Consider the following 20,801-nt stretch of genomic DNA (forward strand, 5'->3'; position numbering starts at 1 on the left):
CAGTTTAGAGGAATTTCACACTTATCTGACACACACACCTGACAGGTTTATAAAACTGTAAACCATTTGAACAGCTTATTAAACAGCAATGAGTGTACCAAAAAAGCCAAAACCAAACCAAGCAGGTAACAGAAGAAGTGTCAGGGATGTGGGCTGATTCCTGACTCTTCTTGCTTGTCTCCTCCGGTCAGAGTAATGTGGCCTCTTCTACTGAATGCCACAAGACGTCATGCAGGTCCTGTTTAACTACTTCTGTCTTTGTCTGGGTGTTCTGCAGAACTCTTCACAAATGAGGTGTTACTATTCTGTAACACTGGATTTTGAAACCATTTCTTCTTCCAGGAAGCATTTCTGTCAGTTTTGCTCTTCTGTTAACTTGAAAATGCATCTCTGCAGCAATTCCTTCAATGAAGCTAGAGGAGGGAGAGAATGCAACTGCAGACACTTTCCTTCTCAAAAGTCATACTCCTTCTTCCTTCTACCATTACTCCATCTGGATATAGTAGAACACATAATTTTGCACACACAAATGTCCTTAAGGAAAGTCAGATCCCTCTTCCTTAAGGAAGGTCAGATCCTTCTCTGAGGCTGCCTCAGAAGGCTTAGCAGTCTTCCTTAAAACTTTATCTTTTTAAGATGGCTAGCTTAGTCTCCTCCAGGGACACAGACAACATAAAGTCAGTGAATAGTCATCATCTGCTGCAGTCTTCAACATTTTGCTGTGTGCATCCCTGTAGGTGTCCCTGTTGAAGGATCTTATTTAATTCAGATCTGTGAAATTTGTGTTTTTCATTATGCAGCAACTGGATTAAGGTGAAAAATACAGCAAGCAATATTTTACATGGTTTGTAAACTCTGATTTCCTGCAGGAGCTAGTAGAAAAAGCAAAGGTTTCAATTTCTAAGATGGCTGCACTGTTGAAACCATGATAGAAGCCATGACAGCTTGCAGCAGACCAGCAGGTTCCAAGGAGTGTATAACACCACCTTGGCCTGTAGACTCTCTTCTGCCTGGAAGATATCCACAAGTAAGATTTCTGACCTTTTATATGGAAAGACCTCAAGAAATGTGCTCAAAAGGCAAAAGATGCTAAAGTACATTGTCCGAAAGTGATACAACGGACCACTTAAATTAAAGCCCTGGCCTCGCATGCCAGAGTGTAAGGTTGCTTTGTGAGAATTCAACACAGTATTTGCTTCATGCTTGTGCTACACAATATCAACAATTCTCTATACTCTCTCCATGGTAATAAATCTGGAAGTAAAAACTGTCTTCTATAAATTATGATTAATGGGTTCTGCCCTTGCTGACCAGACTGCTCCATGGTTTCTGAGATGATCTGCCTTTGCCTTATCAAAATCAACTCTGCCAGCAGAGAGATGTAACTTCTGGACATGTTACTGGCAAAGGTGGTCAGATACTGTATTTCATTGATACAGTGATTATAGTATCTCTTTTTTTTTTTTTACCTAAAAGTAAAGGAAAGAGGAGAGAAGTAAAGGGACAATAACTCCCCATCTAGCTTGTGAAAGAATTTTCCAGAGTAAGGTGAAAACCAAACCTCCTATTTTTATTTGTTTCAAACCAAGCTAAAATCAGCTTTTTAAGACTTTCTTCACTTTTTAAAGAAATCTGCTGGCCCCCCCAATTCAATTACTTACATCTTCCACACAAATCTCTTTTCAGCTTGATGGTTGTGCTGCTACCTGAAAAACTGGACCACTGCAGGGTCCAGATGGGATACAATCACAGGCTTGGATATGATGCCGCACACAGCTGAATCACTTGTCTTTGCAGGGAACTATAGAAGAGCATGTAAAGCCAACACCCAAGATCCCCTAAGAAATTACATACCCAAAGCTTTTCCAGGGATGGCAGGAGAGTCTAGAAGAAGTGCTGGCAACTTATTTCCTGGTACAGAAGAGGAGTTGAAACATCCCTTTCCTCTGTGAATTAGCACTTATGTGATATGTAATCAGTTACTCCTCCCAATGAAGGAATTAATGGGGAGTTTTTCACTGCCTAAATGTTAATGGACTAGTCATCCTGTACAGACAGTAGCTGCTGAGTTCTATATAAGATCCATTTCCCACAGCTTGAGTGAGCACCACATTTGGCTGCAAGTGGGACCACTGGATGGGATCAAATGGTTCAAATAACACAGGGACTTAGAAGCCTCAGTAAAGTCTGGTCAGAAAGATATTTTAGTTTTTGCTCACGGTTTGGCAAACCAGGATGAGGCTCCAGAAACCATATGAAATATTAAAGTATTCACTACTTATAAGATCATTTAACAAAAGAAGCATCTCCATCTTTTACCACTCTGGATGATCACTGCTGTTTGTTTGGTGGTCTCCCTTAATCTCTCAGTCCAGGCAGAGACAGCACAACCCACTGTATTCTGACTGGGCTTCCAGCTGATCTGCCATCAGAGACAGGAAACTTTATTTAGACTGCAAGCTCTTTGTGGCAAATACAGATCCCCTGTTCTACAATTGCACAAAATTTAACAGAAAGAGGTACTAACTCCTGCCTGGGATTGTTATAAAAGAAACAGTCTCACAGCCAGATGTAAACACTGTGCGCAGGATTTCTGTGCAAACTATATGGATTCCCAAATCCTGAGGCCGGAAATATCAAAACCTTTCATTTTGTGAATTTTTGTGTCTCAGATCCTCTGACAGGCATCTTGCACAGGAACAAATGGAACTTACCTCAACTTTGCCTCCTGTCACACTTCACTATGTGAGTACAAGCACAGTGGAAGCTAAAGGAAGAGCACATAGTGTTTGTCATTAAGCCCTAACTATATTCAACATTGCTATAGGTGAACACACTAATTCAGGATGGTTCCTAACAGTTAGGAAAAAAGTTTCTTGAGGCAGTGGCTCATAAAAGCAGGGACAAATTATTTTCCACAAAGGGCTACTCAGGATTTATAACTTATTCAAATGATTCAATCATTTTTGGTTTTGGCTTTCTTTTATTTTCTTTTTGGCTCGGTGGGTTTTTTTTTTTGTTTATTTCTGTTTTTTTTTTTTTATTTTTTTTTTTTTTTTCTGTTGAAGGACATGAGTTTGACACAATACAGAGCTCTCAGTATAACTGCTGAAGAAAATTTTGAGATTATCATTGGGATTTTCAAATGGTTTCACCCATTACTGTTAATATGAACAGAATGAGACCACTACGTGCACATCCACAGTGCATGCTCTTCCAGTGCATCAGAATAAACTTTACAGACTACATCACTGATCTGGCAAGCATCTGTCTCCCTGTAACACTGAAATCATCTGCAATCCACTTTTGACAAGGGTCAGCTTGCCTGCAAAATCACTGCTCTGCACAGCCCCTAGAAATAACAGATTTTCCCTGTTAGAGAAACTCAAATGTTAAAGATGACAAGCTGAAAGACAGGATACATACCACAAATAAAAGAGGGCACAACATTAAGGTTCTACAGCATGCTGAGTTTTGCTTGACATGTGCACATGCACAAACAGATCACAGCAAGCCAGCTAGTAGTGACATCATTGAAGCTCCTGTCCCTGAAATACTGGGTGTTTCCTAGGTATCCCTCCAGTCAAGCAAGGAAGAATTGACAGAAGTGCTCCAGCCTGTAGACAGATCACAGTGAATTCACTGCCAAGCAGGTTGCTCTGCAAAGTGAAAGACGTAGTTTGAAGGGGAGGTGCTACTGATCAGTACAAGCCACTGTACCTGTGCTCTCCACAGTCCCCTGAAAATAAAATGTTCAAAACTGCCTGTTGCCAAGCAGGGATGGGAACAGGGAGACCTGTGTCCCCTTTTTGCTAGAAGATAGCTTACAACAGCTTACAAGACCTGAAGGTCAGGATGCCATCCAGAGGGACCTGAGTAAGCTCAAGAAGTGGGCTCATGGGAATCTCATGATAAATGAGACCATGTTCAAGGTGCTGCACCTGGGTGAAGACACTTGAGAACAGCCCTGTGAAAAGGACTGGGGAGTGCTGGGGGATGAGAGGATGGACATGACCCAGCCATAGCACTCACAGCCTAGAAAGCCAAACGTGTCCTGGGCTGCATCCGAAGCAGTGTGGGCAGCAGGGGAGGAAGGGGATTCTGCTCCACCTGGAACCCTGCATGCAGCTCTGGGGTCCCAGCACAGAAAAGGACATGGACCTGTTAGACTGAGTCCAGAGAAGGCCACCAAGATGTTTAGAGTGATGGAACACTTCTCCTGTAGGAAAAGTCTGAGGGAATTGGGATTGTTCAGCCTGGAAAAGAGAAGGCTGCAGGATGACATAATTGCAGCCTACCAGTAGCTGAAGGGACCCTACAAGAAACACAGAGGGACTTTTGACAAGAGCATATAGAGACAGGACAAGGGGAAATGGCTTCAAACCAAAAGAGAGTAATTTTATATTAGATGTTAGGAAGCAATTCTTTACTGTGAGAGGTTGTCTTGAAGTTCTGGATGTCCCATCCCTGGGACTGTTCAAGGTCTGAGCAGCGTGGTCTGGTGAAAAGCGCCCCTGGCATGGAGGTTGGGATGAGATGGTCTTTAAGGTCCCTCCCAACCCAAGCCATCCTAAGACTAAGATTCTATGACTCCCATAAGCATGAGTGGGGGCAGGATGTGCTGGTATCAATCACTAATATTACAAGATCTTTCAAAATTCTAACGTCTGAAGTGACAAACTGCTGGTTTCCACTAGAGGATAAAGTGTTTTGTCTGCAGATGGTCACATTTTCTATGTCTGGTTTTGGTGGGAAGAAGAACACCCAACCTCTTGCCACCGTCCAAACAATTCAAACTCAAACTATCTTCTATGTAGCTTTTGCTAGTGAAAACAAAACCTAAATCATCAGACTCCCCAATTAATGCGCAATTTATGCAAAAATGCAATTTATAATTTAGGCTAGTACTAAATACCACCTGAAGGAAGAGTCTGAAGAGAAAAAGAGCTTTGAGTCTACTTTTACAAGGTGTTCATAGAAAGCATCATAGTATCAAGGAGCTCCTTCTGGAGGTATCTCTACACAAAATCTGTCTCGTGATTTTGTGACTTAAAAAAGCCTCTTCACCCTTATGGTGAGAAAAAGCAATCAAAACCACCATTGACAAAGCACTTTTGTAGAAAGGAAGGAGAAAACACTAGATGCCAGAATAAAAATACACATCATAGAAGGAAGATTTTCAACCAAAGGCTAGGATGCCAGCATTTTTCCACCAGGTGCCTCTAGGCCCCAGATCTGCTCTGTTCTATACTGTGGTGAGCATGAAAAAAAGCAAGATTTTTCCTTGTATATTTCATTCTGCTACAGCAATTCTATGCAGCCACAAAGGCTCCCTCACAGGATCTCTTCCTCCAGAACTTTTTAGACATGGTTGTCACAGCCTTTACTTATAAAGAAAAGGTACTTATTCATCATAAGTACCTGCAAAGCACATAGTAAGTCAGTCCTCTGTCTCAAACAACTATGGAGAAGTGTAACAGGCAGCTGGAACACAACAGAATCTGTTTGCCACCCATAGAATATATAGTTTGCTCCCCACAATCTACACCTTTTCTTCAGGAACTTCAACTTCAATGGCAGATAGCCAAGGAAGAACCCAGAGGAATTCTATTTTATAAATCGCACCTTTGCTCCAGTCTTTCAGACATGAACTACAGGAAAATTTTCTGGCATAACAGCTGGTAGCAACAGCTGGATCCTGTGTCCCCTCCATGGAGCAGGAGTATATCCCATAGCACAACTGGTCATTTAATTCTAGATAATATCTTGCCAGGCTGTCATCACATTGAAGGCAAAGAACTAAGAGATTGAAGATTCTCTGCTTTTTTCACAAGTTATTCCTGTACTGAGAAGCCACAGTGAGAACACCTGCTGAGGACCATGCTGAAATCTTTTCATCATACAGAAGCATGGCTGAAGGGAAATATCCTGAGGTATCAACACGGCAGGAATTTGAGCTATGAAGGAGAATCACTGGCTGAATCTGATCTCCTAAAATAGGTAACTTAAAAGAAATTCTGTTTCCTGGAGTCATGATTACTTTTCTGGTCTGGCTCGAGAGCTGCACAATGCTATACTGTTCCTCGCATTATAGGATTGTATGTTAACAAATACAATACATTCATAAAAACAATAAACATGATTTTTTCTGAGTCCTTCCCCATATTTAAATTTTTAGAAACCAACACAATCAAATAGGTTGGAGTAAATGATGATCCATAGAGTTTGCTTCCTCCTGTGGTTTATCATTTCTACTATTTTTAGCACTCTTCTGAGAACTGAAAATATGTTTTGATAAAGATACCATCTTCCAGGCAGGGGTACAAATAGTGAATCAGTCTATTCACATTAATGTCACAAGAACAACCACATCCAAACCAGCATGAGGCCAAGGTCTCTGCAATGCATGCTTTGTTTGTCACCAACAATTTAATCTGTTTGTGTGAGACAATCAAGGGATCAGACTATCTTTCAGGCCATGCATATCACACTTTAATCCTGTTGCCAGGTTTATGCCTCAAGTATGTACTTTACTGGAAGATGCCTGTTTGCTTTCCTGTAACTAGCTGTGGTCAGGGCTGGTTATTCTATAGATCATGTGGCTCACATTCCTCCTGGAAGTCATTTCGTGAGCTGCAATTTTCAGCAGCAATCTCAAATAAAAATTTCCACAGGCAAAAAAATCCTGGTGCTGCTCTGCTCATCTTAGTAGATATCTATTTTATATTAAGTTCTCGTGTTTGAGGGCCCTCAAATTTTGCAAATGGTAAGATGGGGAACATTAAAGCATTTTCAAGAACAAAAGGTTCAGTACAGACAAAAAAGATTGTCAAATACTCTTGGATTACAAACACCTGCTTTATGGCTCGCATCTCAAAATAATATTTTTCCTCAGTCTATTCCTCCTCCTAATCTTCAGGCAACCCCATTCCCTAATAAAGCTTACCAACTGAAGAAAAATTACCATGGACAAGGACACACTGTCCTTGAAGAGCAGCATGCGAGAACAGCAAATGAAGAACTGATCAAGACATGGTAGATTTCACAGAACCTGTCAATTTTCCCAATGGTCCACACTATAATTCCTTTATTCAAAATAAAATTCCTTTTCACTATTTATCTCAGTAACACAACTCAGGACAATGGCTCCTGTATAGCCTGAAGTTTACCACTTCCTTTTCCTTCCTTATCCTTTAACCTGAATAAGGTCACACTCATATTTTTTCTTGTTGGTTTTGTCCCCAGCAGCACGAACATGTCTAATAAACTTTGCCTCATTTCCTACTGTCATGTGGATGTATATGTGTTTATGAACCAAAATGCAGATGTCACAAAAGTCCTTTTGCTAAATTGCAGAACTACTGTAACATCAGCTCTTTTTTCCCTTTTTCATATCAGCAGTATTAATCCTTGATAATGCTGAGAAGAATGACTTAATTAATGCTGTAATGCTCAGAAGAATGACGAACAGTCTGCAATAGAAGATAGCTGTTCTGAGTTCTGAGTCAGTCAGTGACTGCTGAACTGAACTAAGTGTGGCCAAAGACTGCATCATTTTTTTTTGCAAATGGGCCTGTACCCACAGTACATAAAATAATAATAAAATATGGACATCTAAAACGCAAGGCTTTTACTTTTTCTATTAAATATTTTCATCATGGCACCCACTTTGGCTGAAAATGCAATCCGTTAGTGTTCCTTGAGGACACTGAATGGTATATGGCATTCTTTGTGGGCCACTGGATGGTACTAGTATCCAAAAATACCACTGCCAGCCCACCATTTGTTTCACCAAAAACAAGACATGGACTTTTAAAAATCTTAACAGTTGAAACAGCAGCCCCTTGGCAGCCTGGAACGCTGTCTATATCTGCCAAAATTGCACAGGTCACAGGAAAAGTGACATAAACCACTGCAAAATATGTCACTTCATTGTTTGCCACAGCTGCGCAGCAGAACTTTGAGCTGCACAAAATCTTTGCGATCATACTATTAAACTTGAAAAGTGATTTAAGTAATTGGTTAATTCTGCTTAGATGTTGGGTACATGCAACTCCCTGTGCACTGAGTTAGTGGAGCAGGCAATAAATGAAAGCACCATGTCATTTTGCTCTTTTGAGCCATTAGAAATGGTCTACCTGATTCTGCTGTATTAGCGCTTGGATCAAATCCTGCGGAGTACTTTTGTAAACAAAGATGACATTGGAATGTGGTGAAATTATGCTAGACTAAAGTAAGACAAACAGCCTGCTGCTGCCACAGTCTCAGTGGTGTTGATGGAGGTGCCCACAGCAAACCTTCTCACTTGGATTTGAGGAATGAGGTGCTATATTTTCATTCCAGTATTTTGCCTTAGAAAAGGGGCTTGTCTGACTCAGCTTTGTCCTCAATTTATAGATAAAATGGGAAATGTGGATTTTCAAATTTTTACCCTGCAACACCAGAGACACACTGGAGATGCTACAACTGGAACACCTCTTTTCAAGGACCAACAAATAAAAAGAATTTTAAATGTGGTGTCTGCAAAGCACCCATGGCTCAATGTCAAATTTGCTTCAGTATGTCAACAGATCAGGGCCTCTGCCAAGTGCTTAAACCTCTGTGAGAAATCCATTATTTCCAATGAAATGAGCCAGGGCAGCGACGTGCCATCCTTTTGTACTCACTCAATAGGAGTCATTCTTAATTTTCCTTCATAGCACAAATAAGGAAAGTTATCTTAGATTTAATATTATCTGAATAGATGCTAAGCCCAGAAAATGCTACATTTAAAACAGATAACCTATCTTTCAGCAGCGGCTTTTCCTATAAAGAGCCAAACGTAAGGGCAGAAGGAGAACGCAGAAATGGGGAAAGAGAAGATGGTAAATAGCAGTTAAAGCAGACAAAAGGGCTCTGTTGCAGAGTGCAAATGAAGCACAGCTGGTTTACAGCTGCACTGTATTCCCCTAGAAGGTAAGGCACTGGGAAAATGCTGTAATGCTCTCATTACTATCAGGATAGTACAACAGACTGGATGGACTGAAAGGTCTTTTTCTCCAATGCTCGTAAAAATGATCATAAAAAATCCATTAGTTTCCTCACCCTTGTGTGTCCTGAGACAGGGTGTCATATATAAGATGGTAGGCAGACTCTGCTGCTCTGCTTTCAAGGGATTCACAGGCAAAAGTCTTAGAGTAACAGCCCCAAATCTGAATTTGAGGACAGACCGGAAGTATTTCAGGCAGGGAATTGAAAGCAAAGAGAGTATTAAAGCCGGCTGTAAAGCAAGCGGGAACTATTGACAAGCTACCCTTTAACATTGGTGGGCTTGAGCCCACTCTGCCTGTCATTTTCTTAAGCTCATTGTTTCTATATTGTTTCAACCTGGCTCTATACAATTCTTTGTCTCTTCCCTTCCCACCTGATGAACTATTCCATCAGCCTCCTGAAGACTGCACACCAATAACATCATTACACCTCTCTCCCACTTTTCTTGGCCCCACATCCATATCAATACCTGTTTGTCATTTCCTCCTTCCTGTGATTATATTTGAAATTTACTGGGACAAGATGGGATGCTTTTGAGTTCAAAAGCTTTTAAAAAACAGTACCCTGCTGTTTGTCTGCACCACTTGAGGAAACTCTTGCACATTTGTGTCAGTCCCTCTTGTCTCCCTGAGATACCTGTCTGGCTGCTGCATGAAATGTGGCCATGATCCATAAATTACAGTGGCACCAAATCCAAAAGCAAGCTCCCTGTGTTTGTATTTGTTGTCTGAGATGGCAAATGAAGAACAGTAACAGTGAACATTAACTATGCCTCAGACACAAAAGTCATTGCTTCTGCAGTGAAGGCAGCAAGAGTATTTTAAACTTCTGCATCAGACTGAAGGGAGTGGGAGGGGCTCCTCCTTTGAGCTATTGAGACCTTAGCACTATTCCTGATGTGACACAGTACTCTCCTTCTAACTTGGATCACATAAGAAAAATTCTACCAACTATAAAAACTTCTAAAAGTGACTATGAAACCCAAGAACGTAATTTTTTTCCCACCAGAAGTACATCATGAGCCACTTCGAGTGTAGATGTCTACAGTTTCTTTGTTGAATTTCCCCCAGAAGACTCAAAGCTGGGAAAAATCAAAAGCACCAGCTTCCTCCTTCTGAAGTTGTGCAAGAGCCTTTGAGGTTTTGCTATTAACAGCTTCCTTTTGCAAACTGTTTATTCCAAGAAACATTCATTCCCCACATTAAGGTCAACTAAGTGTTTCCTTAAGGCACTAAGCCATTGCCATCTCGGCTGGAAGGGCCCAGACAGCGATACAACATTGGAATCCCTGTCACAGGCATGTGCTGTAGATGTGGCACAAACCCAAAATCTAAATTAGAATTTTGTAGTGACAAGGGAAGCTCATGTTTGATTCACAAGATAAACAATTGCTTTCCGGTCATTTCCAAAAGCAGGATATCTATCTCTATGCCCCACTAAGCTCATCAGGGAAATAACTAGTTTATCTTCCAACAGGAAGCATGTATTAGTAGGTTACATACTTAAAGATGAGCTTGAAGGCTTTTTCCTCTGTGCCTTTCACACACCACTATAGCTGTTTATGTGGCACAATACAGGACAGCAAAACTTTGCAGGTAGCCCTTGTGCTTTTCACCATAGCCAGGCTTGAACGCTTCCCTGAAAACAGACATATATTAATTGATTCTGGAATAATAAAAACTCCAGACCCTTCTTTCTAGCTGCTTCACAAATGAAAAGATATAAAGAGATTTCTTTAATTTCTCTGTTGCTAGGAATTAACTGACACAGAGCTGGAAGTTTCTGCATGAGGCAATGTACAGACGACCTAAATAGTGTTATTACATAGACATGTGATACTCCTGGAGTGAGTCTGACATACAGTTACAAAGGTGGCAAGAGGATTGGAGCATCTCTCATACGCAGAAATGCAGAGGGAATAAGTCCTCTTCTGCCTGGAGAAGAGACAACATAGAAGGAATTTCACCAACATCTATAAATATCTGAGGGCAGGATGTCAAGAGGATGGACCCAGGCTCTGCTCAGTAATGCCAAGCAATAGGGAGAGAGGCAACAGGCAGAAAGAGGAAGTTCCACCTGAACATGCAGAAGAACTCCTTTACTGTGGGTGTGACTGATTACTGGAACAGGTTGTCCAGAGAGGTTGTTGAGTCACCCTCACTGGAAATACTCAAGTATTATCTGGATGCAATCCTGTGCAATTTGCTCTAGTGGATCCTGCTTAAGCAGGGAGGTTGGACTAGATGACCTCTGGTGGTGCCTTCCATTCTTATTTATTCTGTGATTCTGCGATCAGGGGCAGGCATGTGGAATCAGAAAGGCTTGAGCTAGATATAGGCTGACAGATCAACAATTTTTCCATGGATATCATGCAAAGAAGATGTCTAACATTTGTGCATGAAACACATTTTCCTATACATAAGGATAACTGTAAAGCTCTTTCTGCTATTCAGCCCAAGTCCCAGATCTTAAAAATGACAACAAATGAGTGCAGCTACTGCAAAGATCGGGTATATTTTTCATCTTCTGTATCAAGTTTCCTGCACTGGTTTAGCTTTGCATATAATTTCCACTGACCAATCAAACTACAAATCTATGGAACACTACCTTCTGTTTTCCAGATGTTTCTAGTCAAATTAATATACTAATTTGTCCACCTCCTATTCTCTTGTTAAGTTTTGTTATTTGGGGGAGTCCACCCTAAGTTGGGTAGAAGCAGTCATGAAGAGGGATGGTGGATCCACAAATCCTTTGGCAATCATTTGGACTCCACTTCATACACAGACGTACTGATAGCATCCCCACAGAAAAGAAAAAAAACAAACTTCTTTCCTATATTTAGTTATCTTTTAGTTATCACTAAGTATATAATCTCTCTTTTTCCAATTTGTTATATAGGAACAATTGTTATCTATCAAAGAGTTTAATTTTTGTAAGTGAAATTTGTCAGGAGATTTTATAAGAATTTACACAGTAAATACAGAATGTACCAGATACATTTGGCCCAGAACCTCAGTTCTCACCTTCCAAAGCAACAATCACTTAAAACCTACGTGAATGTGAGCACAGGCACATATCTGCTTTCCAAAGGACTTCACCGTTGCAGTAATTACTGCTTTCCAGCTTCTTGCAAGTGCCTTATTTGCTCTGCAGTTGTGTATCTGCTCTCAGGTGTCTTTTTCTGTGGAAGGTCAGTCCCCTTGGTTTAAATGGAGATGGGGTTCATTCCATCAACTGCGAAGGCTCTAGCAAACTATTGTCCAGAACATGGCTGTTGTCAACTCCTCAGGGCTTCAGCAGGGCTTGGAGCACCTGACTATATGTCTCCACTCCTACACACTCCAGTTGCATTTGTGTAACATGATATAAAAGTAGTATATGAGGTATTCTTGAAATCGATGATCTTATTCCAGTCGTCATGTTTCTTTGTCTCCTGGACCTACTACTTGTGTACAAATTTTCTCCACTTTGGTTCAGCTATAAAGAACTTAACCTATGTTAAGCTTTTCTAATTACCATTAAAATAGAAACTAACTCTTCTACAGTGCAATACAAGCGCAGAGAATATGAACTTCAATCAGTAACTAAGCAATATTGGAGTCTTCTTAATAGCACAGATATGTACCACTGTTCATGGCATGGTGTTCCAGGGTACAAAAGTGGCTTGCTGCTTCCCTCTCTTCACTGTCCCTTCTGAGTGTGTGCATAGTATATTCGACCAACTAAAGTGATGAAGAGAAAACAATAGCTGGACAGCCCAAGAGATGCCTTCCCCTAGTGTCCTGCAGAAGCCTTCTGAAACAAGCTGGAGATCACTGTCTGACATCATGCATGTCAGCAGCTTCAACAGTAGAGGGGCGTGGGCACACACTGCACAGCTTCTGGCTAGCCAAAATGCAGATGAGATCCTCTAAATACATTTTCAGGCATCAATCCCTCAGAAACCATAAATTGGAAGTCTGTATTTCTTAATGAATACTCCAGACTTAAAATAATTGAGGTCTCCTCTATTAGCATTCCAGTCTAACCCTATTAAAAATGAAGCAAATTTTATCTTGATTATGGTCTGGGATTCACAAAAGGCTGGATTCTCTTTCCTGCCTGCCATGCTTTCTTAGCAATTGCCAGTTCCTGTCTAACAGGAAGGCAAAATTGCATTGGAAAGGGATAGTTTTGGACACATGAAACATTGTGCCATTTCATGGCACATGAAACATTATTTGTTGTGGGGTTTCTACGCCATTCTGACCATCATTGCTCATGACTGGCCAGAGTCATGATGAAGGGCACATTCACCAAACCTGATGGATCTTATTGAGCTGTGAGATAGTTATATGTAGCTACATGCTACTGCATCCCCCTTAGAGGACATTTGCTACGGCAGACATGCAAAACAAAATGGTCTGTGGGTGATGTGCAGCCCACAAACCCAATTCTCCATTTCATATGGTTCTCGCACAGTAGGACAATTACCTACATGTCCATTTTATAAGATGGGCTGACAATGAAGACCTATTAATGAACACACAGTATGACTTAAGGGGGGGGCACTGTAGGAAATAAAAATTAATATTAAAATTTTTAAGCAATTCCATAAGGCATGTTTGTGTTTCACATCTAATGAACATTGTCTGCTCAAATATTAATCAGAAATAAAAAAAATATTTAAACAGTAAAATATTTCATCAGATTAAAAAGAATTATGAACTTTCACTTTTTGGATTATGCATTTCTTAATTTTTGAAAGGACACTGCAGAGTTTTTGAAATCTTGTGGAGTGAGAGGAATTCTTGTCCTCTTACCATGTCTGGTCACCTGACCACACATTTTAGTTCAAGAATGCACATAAATTACACAGCCCTTTCCTGCAGCTGCACAGAATAATAAAAGGAGCTGCAAAGAATAATTTATTCATTTTTCCACAGATTCTCAGAAAGCACTGATTTTTCTCCCCAGTCAATTAGAAATTTTTGTCTTCTATACATCTCTACAGAAACATCTCCTTTCTCTGCTTTCTGATGGATCCCTTGGCTGCTTGTGCATTGCTAATATTTTCTTATGGTGGCTTCTAAAATGCAGCCAGCCAGCTGTGAATGGCAGTGACTTAACTAGTTCAACACAAAAAGAAACAACCCTGAACAGTCAAATTTGCTGAACTGTATGTTACATCCTTTTGTGCCATGACTGCCTGCCCTTGTGATAGTGCCATAGGCTTTCTGTGTCCAGCACAGACACCTTAGCAAAACTCTTCGCTACTTGCAGAAGTGCTATGACGGCTACAATAAAAACAACTATCATTTGCTAACAGGTGGCTAGAGGAGGTTGCTGATGGCAGGAATACTCAGCCAAGAGTTAGTTTGCAGTGGTGTCATGGTTTGACAAATGTGAGGCACTCATGAAAACTGTTCACTCACTCTTCTCTGCTATAGCTGAGCAGAAGAAGGGAAAAGAAAACCCAAAGGGACGATGAAATGAGATAAGGACTGGGAGAAAACATTTTAAGGGCAAAATAGGCTTAAAGGTAAAAAGTAAATTTATTATTAACAGAGTCATAGGAGGATAATGAGGAGTAAAATAAGCCTTTAAAACACTTTTTCCCCTCAGGCCTTCCCTGCTTCCCACCCACTGCACCAGGCGTGGAGGAGGACGGGGTTGGTCAGCTCATTACTTGAGCTAATTTCAGTTCATTCAGGGAGAGAAGCCTTTTCTTTTGTAAGCCGTGAGTACGTCTGTCCTAGGGTGACTTTATGATGCTTGTATCCCCAATCATCTGTTCTGTTTGCGCTGTATGTTGAGTTCTGTGCTTTTAAGACGGGTTCTGAGAGCGAAGCAGCGAAAGAAGCGGTGCACAGTTTGTTTTGAAAAACAGAGTTCACTCTTCTGCATTTCTTTTCTCAGAACAGTGTTGTTTGGCTGTGATACGGACAGCAGTGGAGCAGAGATCTTTTTTGCTTCTAGTTAATTTAGCTAGCTGAGGGAGAGAAGCTTCCAGGACTGTTTTTTTTTCCTTTTTTTTGGGACTGTTTAAACCTGCTCTGAACTGAAAAACCCAGAGGAGCACCAAGGACTCGCACCTGCGGTCCACTGGGGCCTGGACCTCTGGAACAACAAATGGAGGACTGACCAAGGCGACCTACACCCACAGCAAGGACTTTCTCAATTTGCCATCTCACTCCAGAACAGAAGGTTTTAGTGTTTCATATTATTCATTCTTTATGCTTGTGGGCACTTTGGTGAATAAATAGTTTTTTCCACTTTTCTCTGAGGAAGTTCTTTTCCTGGACTGGCTGGGGGGAGGGGTTGTTTGGGTTTGCTTTCCAGAGGAACCTTATTTCAGGGGTTTTCTCACAAATTTGCCCTAAACCAGGACAACCTCCTATGGGAAAAATGGTTTTACCAGAACTGCTGTGTCGTGCGTCACTCGTTCAATGGGGTGCAGTTTTTTTTAAGAATAAGCTGCTCTAAGCTGGAAGCAAGGGCCCTTTTTCTCTGTCTCTGGAAGCAGGGCCCCTCTCTCTCTCTTCAGGTTGCCCATTGAATTACAGCATTTTTTGGCCTCTACTCACCTTGTGTGGGAACCTTTCTCATGGGCTGCGAGTGGATTTCTGTGCTACCCGTAGACTTCATGGATTACAAGGGGACAGTAGTGTCTGTTTCACTATCATCCCCATCAGGGCTTGCAGAGGAATTTTGACTCTGATGTTTGGAGAACCTCCTCTCCTTCTTTTTTCTCACTGACCTTTGTGCTGCCATGTGTCTTTCTCCACATGTGGTCACTTCCTTCTCTTCTCTGACTAAAAAAAAATTGCTGGTAGTAGGTACCATTGTCAACACGGTTCACCAGTTCACAGGTTCTTGCAACGTCTCGCAGTGCTGAGAGGCCAGTCTTGCCCAGGGTCCATGCTGGAGAATCACTCACCATTATTCTGCCACCAGCCACATGGCCTCCCCCAGCACTGTGTGGGTGGCTGTGGCTGCTGTGGTGCTGGTGCTATTTAATGCCTCTATTCATGTGGGGCCTTGAGACGGAGAAGCTGCCACCACTGCTCCTGACCATCTGCCCTTAGTGCAGCTGGCTAGAGGTGGCCAGGCAGGCAAAGGTCGTCACAGGCCACACCAAAATGGTGGCAGCAACAGTGCATCACCACACACTGCGCCAGGGTGCCCCAGCGGCAGTAACCTCTGGAAAAACTGACTGCATGCTGTTTTGAGTTATTTTAAATATGTCATTACAGAGGTGTTACCAACCTCTCTAAGGGGCATGTCCTTCTCCAGAGCCGCTGGAGATTGGTTCTGCTGGACACAGTGGAATCTTCCAGCAGCTTCTGGCACAAGCCACTTCTGTGGCCTTCCTCCGCTACTAAAACCTAGGGTGTGCCCAAATCAGCACAAGTGATCAACCTCTTACACTCAGCACAATGAGATTTTTACTGAAAGAACAGCCCACCTAGGCTCTGTACTAGTAGGCAGTCAAAGGAAGTGCTCTTAAGAGGATTTTTAGGCTGTCCTTTGAGTATTCTCAAGGTAGGTGAGCAGTCAGTCACTTCGATTTTGTGTGACAGATAGTTCATAAGAAGGGTCTAGCCCTTAAGCAACAGGGCCTTACATTTGGCACAGGAACTTTAGTGCTGGTCTCCACCATTTTCAGTAGGAACAGAGAGCCATGAGACCTTTGTGGGGCTGGATATGAATGCGTACATACAAGAGTGAATTTGTCTTACTGCCCAGAAGTCCTCAAATGTGAAGCTCACCTACCAACACAGCATACCTACCATCCTGATGTCACTGACCCAGTCCTACCCAGCTCAGGCAGGGAGGGGAACCCTGAGGATAGCAATACTCACTTGAAGTGTTAGATAACACCTCCCTAACACAGTCCTCTTTGACTTGAGTGATAAGTTGTTCAACAAAGGAGTCTTAGCCTCTCTGACCATTGATGCTTCAGGTAAAATTCATACCTGTGCACTTCTGCTATACCATCTCCCTCCTTATTATACTGGATAAATAAAAATACCACAATTTCTGCCTGTCTCTGTGCCCTGTTGCTGTCAAATCCTGTGGATTGTGGATGGTACCACACTCTACAGGATAGCTTTGACATACTGCCTGGTTGGAAGTTGTCTCAGTCTTTACATTTCACCATTCTGCATTACAGCAATGGGCAGAGGACTCTTAAAACCAGAAAACAGAATTGTCTAGTTACCTAAAATTTCTTACAGACAGCACATTGTACTTTTCTAGAGCCCCTCTAAATGCAATAAAACAAGGCTTGCAAGTCCAAAGAGCATTTAGACCAAAATTTGTTCTGGTTTTAGAAAGGAGATGTGATTTTTTTTTTATGGGACACATGAAAGTGTTGCAGTGTGCATTGAAAACGCAATGCTTATTCCTACTACCTTCATCTTCCTTCTTGAATAAGCAGATATCACGTGGTATTGTCACAGATGCAAACTTGGAAAACTTTCCTGTACCAGTTATTTCAATATTCAAACATTTTGATGACAGCTGAGGTGGCTTCTCATGGGCAACAATCATGTATGTTACACCAGGAGAGAGTAAATTCTTTCTGCATCACATGTGAAAAGTAGTAGCTACTCTGAGTTAGCTCTGTGGATACATAAAGCTGCATGATTTTCTGTAGGCAGACATAAATTCTCCAGTTCTTCTCTGTGATTTGCCTGTTCCTGCAGTACCCTGTGAAGAGTGTCACATGCAATGTGCCATCACATTGCTGTCATCAATGTGATGGAAAATCAGCTATTTTCCAAGTCATAGTGTGAAGCAAAATCAAACTTGGTTATGCTAAATAACTACTTTGAGAGAGAAAAGTGCATTTAACCTGTTATGAGATGATAATTTAGAGCAGGGAGCAAAGGGCAAACATGTTAGATAAAAAAGGAATTGCTAATTTTTATACTCAAATTTATTGTCACCATTTAGTTGATGTGCAAGAGAAACAATTTTTTTATCTTGCATCTTGGAATTCTGACTTACTCTAAAGCGACAATTAAGCTTAGGAGTGATAGGTATTTCCGCCTGCATAACAGTAATAGCAAGAAGCCCTAGATGAGGAGACAAAACTCCAGGTGCATTTATATCAACTGTCAGATTTCTACCTGAAAACAAACAGCCACCTCTAATCATACGTAACCTCCCTCATTGCTACAATTCAATTGTATTTTATCCTGCAAAAGTTATTATTTAAGGTGTGGTCACTATGAAAGCTGTCTTTAGTTAATTGTAGCTGCAGGGTCTCCATCTTAACTTTGCATCTGCCCTCAGTTTAAGTCTCAAAGGGTAAGTTTCTGATACTTAACTAAACTGAACCTTGCTAAAAGCAGATCACATCCTCTGCAGATCTGCTAGTAAAAGTCTTAAATGTCATTGTGGCCTATGCACAGGAGGAATAGCAAAACCATTATGGCTAGTCATGTTTCGCAAAACCCTGTGATTTTGTAACAAGCTTCATAGTATTTCCTATTTTTCTTAAAATCTTAGCTGTACACTTGTATGACTACACAGGAATCTTAGCTTTTGATTTTAGAAAGCAATTTAGGAGTCCTTATGAATGCAGGGAAGAGGTGGAAGTATGATTGAACTGTGGAAAACAATTTTAAAAATACATAAAATATTGCAGTGGGGTTTTTTAATTATTTGTATTTTACAAGACATTATTATTTTACAATATCTCCACTTCCTCATGCAATCAACATATAACCATATGCTTCCATGTAAACCGTAGGAATGAACATCCCTCTTTTATTGCACTGTGATCCTTTTTGTTCCCTTATGCAGTGGTAATGTTATGACTCCACAGCTCCAGGTGGGCACCTCAGTGTGCATCCCAGTGTCACAGGCAGATCATTTCCATGAGATGACACTTTATTTTCTAAATATCTCTGCCATCAGCTTGAGCTGATGTCAGTAACACACTGTCATCAGGAAACAAGGATGATAAGCTTAAAGCAATAGAGTTGCCAAGGAAGTGACTGAATGCAAATTAAATCTTAACTCTGGCTCATATATACATGATTTTCTTTTTCAAATGTCCATAGCATTTTTACAAGTCCTATGCGTCATTTTACAATCTAAAGGTGGAAAAAACAGTAGTTCCTACAAAGCTTTCCCTCCCCTCTCTTTTCCCTATAACTTTAACAGTACTTATAATAGTATACTTGCCAAGAATTTCCGTCTGGAATAATTTCCTCTAAAGTGTGATATGAGAAAGATTTATCTGGTAATTGCTATGGATGGTTCTTGTATCTTGTAGTTGATTCTTCTGAAACAGTAGTCTAAAGAGACTTAATTACAGGGGGTAAAAAGCTTAATGGCAAACAAGTACACAACCAATGTATCTTATTTACCCTTTTCCAAAGGAAAACCGAGAAAAATAGTTTGAAATGCTGGTACAAGAAACAAGTAAGTTAAGTTTTGAGTTAAAGAAAGATTTAGGAAAAGAGCTGAATTTCAGTCTTGGCATTTGCACAGACAGACATCAAAGAGGACAAGAAAATGAGAAGCTGGGATAGGGTGTAAGGATGGGTACATTTATAACTTTCCTTTAGGTTTCTAAAACATTTTCTTATAGTGTGGAAACAGATGGGATCCACCCACCAGGAGTTTATCAAGACATGTTCACCACTTTTAGAGATAGATTATGAAAATATAACCCATCCCATACAAAAATATAAGGCACTGGGGGCACAAGAGAGTCTGTATTTTCAAAGGTGCATCTTTAATTAAAACAATTTCCTATTGTATGTTGAATGCTTAATTCTTCTGCAAATCTTGTCAAGAGTTTGCATTCTGCAAAAAAGCTTCAATTCAGGTTGACCACAGGTGAATAAAAGAAACATGACAAAAGTAAGGATATTAAAAATGTGCAAGTACAGTCATACAGAGGATGGAATAGGAGCTATACAAGCTCTTTAGTTCTCTTATCAAAGGGAAGGAAAAAACCCTTAAAGGAAATATGGTGCTAAACAATGGATTTTTCCATGGTAAGGTATCTTTAGGCCACTGTACATTGCTACCAGGTGTTTTTTTGTGTTGCATCAAGCTGGGTCCTGATTGCTATCCAAATATGACAAGGCTTGAACTATCAAGCAATACTTGCAAAAGATGACTTTGCTCATCTCCATTACCATGCTAGCTACCATGCAAGGCACACCACTGTACTGTTACAGTGCTTAGTTAAAAGACATGACAATGTCAGAAGAGAAGAAGAAAAGCAGAAAAAATCTGATTAAGCCAGTCTGATAATGAAACAAATACAAGTTTGGTCACATCTGCAAACAGCTAAATCTCTGGTGCTTGGTAATGATATATCAAGCAGAAGACAAAGATGACATCTGTACGGATTCATTGAAAATGGAGAATGTTTAGAAATACTTTTCTAAACAAACTGTTCACAGCATGTCTTGGTCCACATGTATTCAGTATTCAGTGGGAGTGACAGTAATACTTCTCTCTTCCATTTATAAGAAATTCCTTGTAACAGAAAGGGATATAGAAAAATAATTTTATTTTCTGATGCAACTTTTGCCATGTCAAAGTCTGCCATAATAATTTTTTCTGCTGTCCTGTGCTGAACAATTGGCATTCAGAGAAGATATACATACTAATAGAATATTATTCTTTTACCACTGCTTGTCATGAGGGTACACCCTTGTTGAGCAGCTAGCTGGCTGACAGTCCTGGTAACTGCTGGTGCTTGAAAATGCTGTCTTCCTGCCATGAGGATTGCTAGGAAACTAGTGCCAACTAGTTCA

The 20,801-nt window shown here is 40.8% G+C and overlaps 1 protein-coding gene across 1 annotated transcript in view; it reads right to left on the reverse strand.

The window, feature by feature from the left end:
- Positions 1-20,801, reverse strand: part of LOC310922978 (paralemmin-1-like) — a gene marked incomplete at its 3' end in the record, with an annotated part of 130,687 nt that overhangs the window by 88,249 nt on the left and 21,637 nt on the right. The window lies entirely within an intron of this gene.

Source organism: Zosterops lateralis (assembly GCF_965231275.1).
Source record: "Zosterops lateralis genome assembly, chromosome: Z".
NCBI lineage: Eukaryota > Metazoa > Chordata > Aves > Passeriformes > Zosteropidae > Zosterops > Zosterops lateralis.